The sequence below is a fragment of the Triticum urartu genome, chromosome 6A, assembly GCF_056163025.1.
Source record: "Triticum urartu cultivar PI428250 chromosome 6A, HENAU_Tu73, whole genome shotgun sequence".
NCBI classification, from domain to species: domain Eukaryota; kingdom Viridiplantae; phylum Streptophyta; class Magnoliopsida; order Poales; family Poaceae; genus Triticum; species Triticum urartu.
Window position 1 is genome coordinate 456,712,312 of NC_141878.1, and position 6,345 is coordinate 456,718,656.

General features: G+C 48.3%; 1 pseudogene; it reads left to right on the top strand.

Moving 5' to 3' along the window:
* The first annotated feature begins 477 nt into the window (after positions 1 to 477).
* On the top strand, positions 478 to 1,691 carry LOC125516839 (uncharacterized; annotated as a pseudogene).
* The last annotated feature ends 4,654 nt before the right edge of the window (positions 1,692 to 6,345 follow it).

A 6,345-nucleotide genomic window follows, 5' to 3' on the forward strand; every position in this document is an offset into this window, starting at 1 on the left:
TTTTACCCAAAACACTCCCGTCCGCGCGCGCTCCCGCCCCACACCCGCCATGGAGGACGACCTCGACCTCGACGCCACCGCCGGCCTTGCCTCCCTCGCCTCGTCCGGCATGACGATCGCCCCTTCCGGCAAAAGCAAGCCTCGTGCCCGCGCAAGACCGCCACCGCGCCCAAGCCCAAGAAGGCGCTGACGCCCGAACAACGGGCAAGGGAGTCGGCGAAGAGGAAGGGTCGGAGGCACACCGCATACGCGGGGGATGAAGCCGTCGCGGCTGCCGCCTTCGCCACCGCCGCGCAGCAGGAGGTCACCAACGCCAGCGTCGCAGCGGCAACGAGGGAGGCGCTCTATATGCTAGGTTTAAACCCTAGCCAAGACGACCTCGTCAACGCCGCCGTGGCCGTCGTGGCCAGCACCGGCTCATCTGCGTTCCCTCGGATGGTGCTGCCCGACTCACCCCGCGCGCCGGCTTGCAACCCGATGCCCAGCTTCCACGTGTACCCACAGGCCTCCCGCCTCTCCGGGGAGTGCTCGCCCAACGTGAGCGTGGTGGTGCCTTCCACGCCCGCGCCTGCGCCCATCGACCTCAACACCACACCGGTGGTCGGTGGCTCGTCATCGAGAGGCACGAGGAAACGCACGAGGCGGATGCCAGCCGACGTGCTATCGAACGCCCGCAACCTGTTCAATGGAATGCCGGCCGCCGGCGACGAGGACTACATGCAAAACCTCATCTTCGAGGGTGATGTGCCAGCCGCTGGTTACGATCTGGACGAGACACAAAGCTAGGACGGCCGCGGGGCGTTCATGCTGGCTGCTAGCTATGATCACGATCATGCGGCTTTCACACGTGATCAGGTCGACATGGACCTGGACGACTTCCCACTTGACCACAGGTTTCCAGACGACTATGGGCAAGAAGAAGAGGACGAGTGCAACATCGAAGTGGAGCCTTTGTTCGAGGACGAGCTCGCCAACCAAGCCACCGGGCCTAAGCCGAAGCGCAAGAGTAAGCGGACGAAGACATACACGGCGGCCGAGGACAAGCTTCTTTGTGAGTGTTGGCGAGACATTGGACAAGACCCCAAGACCGGCGCTGAACAAAAGCATTCAACTTTTTGGATTCGTGTCCACCAGGAGTTTCATGAGCGCAAGAAGTTTCCGCCTTACCAAATTGTGAGGACGCGCGGGTGGGTGTCCATTTCAAAGCGTTGGAGGGTGATCCAACAAAAATGCAACAAGTTTTGTGCCACCCTTGAGAGCGTCAAGGCCCGCCCCGTGAGCGGCATTGGCATGCAAGACATGGTATGCTAGAAAGCCGCCCTCTTTTGTGTCATCAAGTTTATGCTTGCATGTTCATTTGCCTACCATTTGCCAATATGCTTGCATGAAAACGTTTGTAGGCATTTCAAGCTTTGGAGGCATTCAAGGTCCAACACAATGGCAAGTGCTTCAACCTCTTCCATTGCTTTAGGGTTATCAAAGACGAGCAGAAGTTCAAGGCGCAATATGCCGCCCTCAAGTCGCGTGGGGGGAAGCAAGCCGTGGAGGAGGTTGGGGACAGCGAGCCGGCATGGTCGTGGGGGAAGACCAACTCCAAGAAGGAGGACAAGCGGGATGCGGCATCGAACGCCTTGATCGCAAGCGTGGAGGGCATGATGAATAAGAAGGACTCAAGGAAGGAGGAGCGTTGACGTTTCAAAGAAGAGCAAATGAACGCCTTCATGGAGATTCAAAGGAGGAGGCTTAAGATGGACGTGGAGAAGGAAGCCAAGATGCGTGAGATGGAGGCGGAGAAGCAAGCCAAGATGCTAGAGATCGAGGTCGCCAACGCCAAGACCAAGGCGAAAGAAGTGGCTCTCGCGAGCATGATGACCGGAGTGGAGATCATGAAGGTGGATCTCAACACCGTGTCGCCAAGAACGAGGCCGTGGTTCGAGAAGATGCAGGCCGACATGCTCAAGTTCACCGATGAGTGATCTCATGGCCGCGATCGCCTTCCTTTTTTTATGCCAGCTTGTGTGCTGGCATGACCACGGGGCTGCGATGGCGTGGTCGAACTCAAGTCCCACCCTTTTTTGTGTGCTGGCATGTGTGCCGGCCGCTGGCGAGTGCGTCAGCATGAACTGCGGTGATATTTTTTAAAACCGGCAATGTATGCCGGCGCTGGCATGATGCCAGCATGATCTATGGCCGCAAGTCTTTTTTTAAAACTGAGTGCGGACATGAAATAGATCGGGGCATTGGGCGCACTGCCGATCCAACTGCAAACCTGGACAGACGCCGAGCGAGCAGCCACCCAAACGAACAAAAAGCGGATAACTATGCCGTCCGTTTGGTGTTGCTGTTAGGTTTTACGTGTCAGACTGCGTGCGGTGTGCATATGCCATTTACTGCGGACTCAGCTTAGGTTTTACATGTCAGCCATACAAAGCGGAGCATGTGCAGGCTCGGACATAATGGGTCTGGTCAAGACATACGGCCGGTCAACGACCAGCTTTTTGTGAAGATAAAATGCACGAAAACGATCGCAGGGTCGCACTAGCTACAGGGAGTGCATGAGTGACGAGTCCCCGTTATATTTTCCTGAAATAATCATGCAAAAGGAACCAGTATGTGACCGTAGCATCTACACCAATCTATTTTTAATCCAGGGGCATCACGTTAGACGCGTCGAAGCTCTCTGCTGCAACCCTAAAAAGAGAATGCTCCACACACTCTCTCCTCAATCACTCGCCTCAATCTGGATCCTGCCAAAGCCTACTCGCCTACACCCCCACCAACGTGACTTTCTGGCCGTGGCAGCCCCCACGCTCACGCAGTGACTTTCAGCAAATACTACAGCGCAGTATAATCCTACTGGTAGCTCTGTATTTTAGTATCACTGAACTCTTGCTCCCAAAAGAACCATGATTTTTACCTCCTTTTGGCGGTAGAATCAAAGGCGGGGGTAGAAAGGAGCGCAGCATAGCACCCAAAGGAGTACCTACGTTGTGTGCAGTGTAACAGATCAAAGCATATTTATTACTGATAGTACTACTACTAGAATAGCCATGGCTGGAGCTCTCATCTGGTAGTATCAAATCCGTCAGATCTCCCACACGGCACACACGAAACGCAGAGACCAAGAAGCACAATCTCGTCCGCCCGAGATCTGCCGCCCCCGCATCACCCAGCCCCTCCCCCCTCGCGAGCCACAGCTTAACCCTAGCCGCCCACTGTAGTCTCTATAAATAGCGCGCCCTGTAAAGGCCACTTCGCCATCAGAGAGCGAGAGAGTAGCGCCCCAGCGGGTAGCCGTCCATGGAGGAGAGAGCTTTGAGCAAGGAAGTTGCAGCACTAGCCATGTGGGCTTGCCAAAGGGGCGCTTACCGAGAGCTCTTTGGCATTCTGTCCACCTCCTTGTGAATCTTGCGGGGGAGATCTCACGATCTGCCGAGCTTGCGGGTTGCTTGGAGGTGGGCATACTGCCAATGGAGCTGTGTAGGCCTCCCTTTGTAAAACCCATATGGCACAAATCAGTCCGGTCCTCTCCTGCTTGAGAGGAGGTTATTGCCAGGCTTGATGATGATTTTTGCAAAATTCTAGGCTCCTTTTCTGGCTTTCTGAGAGTGCTGGCTCTTGTTTTCTTGGTGGCTGTTGTGGTTCATCATGATGTGCCTTTTGAGGAAGATTTAGGGCAAGTTATATCTGCGCATACATGCTAGTTCTTGTCTGTTTTTGTTGCATCTTAACCGAAGTGTTTCTTGTTTTAGCTCATTCCGGGGGAGGAAAGATGGGGGTTTTCAGCATGGCTTTCTTTTGGATCTGCAGTTTCTCCCTGTTCCCTATTGGCAAAGTTCTTCCATTCTCCCTGTTTTTCTTCCCATGCAGGGCCCTTCGTTGAGACTTTAATGAGTGTTCTCCAACATCCCAGCATGTGACAATGAGAAGTACTGTAAGTCGCCAAACTTTGCTATGATTGCTCCCGATTTGATGTATTGGCTGAAATACGAAGCGCCTATTCAAGCACGAGACTATGGTATATACTCCATTGCCACACTCATGGTTCTCTCCGCTTGGTTAGGGTTTTGTGCCTGTGATAGATAGGTGATGGTAATCATGAGATGTGGTTTTCTTTTCTGTGCCTTATCATTTCCTCCATGTGTGCATCTGCCTCGTTATCATTATTGTATTGCGCTTGTACCAATAAGTTTTGTCGTAAATGCATGATGCATTGCAGTAGAAGAGCTTTCATGCGCTTCATGATTTCAACCGTAGACCCTGCGTGCAATTGCCAGTACAACTTTCTGCGTATTTCTCTCTCTCTCTCTCTCTCTCTCTCTCTCTGTATTGTACTGTATTGGGTTGTTTTGATAACTCAGATAGTACGCGTATGCTAGTTGCTAGTCCACAACTTTAGCTGTCGATCGTACGTTTCTTTATATAGCTTTGCCCAACCGAGATTAATCATTACCATCTCCAAAAATGCAATGGCGATCCTTGCTTCTTTGTGAATGAATTTGCATGGCACAATTTGGTGATGAGTACTCGAGTTGATCAACAAATTATATACTCGTACAGTAACGGTGCATAGATCAAGTTCGCCAGCTGAAGAAAAGAGAACATATTTCATCATCACCGCTGTATGAACTTGCACCCTATGCATTATATTTCTTTAATCTGCATTGGATTTCAATCTTCTGGATCATGGAATTTTCGTTCTATATATGCGTGGTAGTAAGTATAGATTAAAAGTTCATTAGTCATTTATATGCAATGTTTGGCGTCGTCCTTACATTCAGTATTATTAACTTAGTGATCCTCGCCAAGCAACTAAGAGGTGCAGTCGAAGAGACCCGGTTCACATGTCGTGCCAGTTTGTAATTTACCTGCACACGAATTAGGCATCAATCTGTAGTTGGGTCTGAAGTTTTACCTTCCTGTGGTGAGCGTTCATTTTAAGGAAAGGTGTGACCGTGTGACCGTGTGAGAGTCAGTTTCATGCTGACCAGATGTTTACCTGACACAGATCTTAGACTCAGTTAGCACTAACTGAGTATTATTTGCGATTGCCAATTTGCTTTTGCAAATATGCTATGTAGCGTATTAAAAAAACAAGTCAAGGAACCTAGGCAATTAGGGATTTGATAAAATTTGTTCGGTGTTTGCTAATTCCTTTATTTGAGCAAGCAATCCTATACGAATAAACAAATTCTCATTACATATTCCATGGTCCTACTGCCGAAACTGCCATAATATTTTTGTTATTTCCAAAATTGGTTCCAAGAAAAAACTTTGTCATTGTGGTTAATTTCTTTGTTCTTGTATTGTATCTTGACTATTTTTTCCACTCAGGAGATTGTAATTCTTCTTCTGGTGTTCCAGTTTTTAAACCCGGTCTAATGTTGCTAGTACTCTCTAAGTTCTCATTGACTATGCATATTAGCTTTGTCTTACGTTAAACTTGATAAAATTTTATCAACTTTATAGAAAAATCATTAACATGTACATTACCAAATGAACACCATTAGATCAGATCCATCAACTGGGTATATTTTTATGGCATATATATTTATTATTGTAAATATCAATCCTGCATGTTAAATCTGACATTAGCTCAGAGAGCGAAGCGTTGTAACACCTTCAATTCCCGTGTACAAATCTTCTCAAAACAAGACACATGAGCTGACGACACTAAACGGATCGCTTAGAATAGCATTTTGGGCGAACACAACTGGGGTTGCAAATTCTAATGTTAGAGCATGATTTTTTTTTTCACTAGTTCCCATTGTTGTAGTATCTAGCATGCCAATTTTCTTTCGCCAGCCATAACTCTGAACAAGTTAGAAATTTCTATTTTTGACTAAAAATTCTCCATATTGCATCATGGCTAAATCCCTAAAAACACATGGCAATTACTATGCTGCAGTATGATAAATTCATGACAATCTTTCTGCTAGCATGATGATATTTTTTACAACATGGAATATCTTTATACAATTACGTGGCTGTAGAAGTGCATGCTCTAGCCAATGCAACCAAATGACGGTCTGATGAAAGAGATTGGGCAATACATTTATACGTCAACACTTGCCCTCACGTGTGGGTTTCTCAAACCTAAACGTGAACCAAAAATGGGCTGCAATTTAGTTGCGGCAGCTTGGTCTTGAACTCAAGGTCTTTTGGCTCCGATACCGATTAGAAGGGATACAGGGGAGATTGGTGGAATTGTTTATTGTATTGCTTGAACCTCGTGGGCATATATAGAAGTACATATCATTTTAAAGTACAAGGTAAGATAGAATAAATCCTATGCTATCCTACGTTTTCTAAATAACCATGATACTCAACAGTGACAAATATATT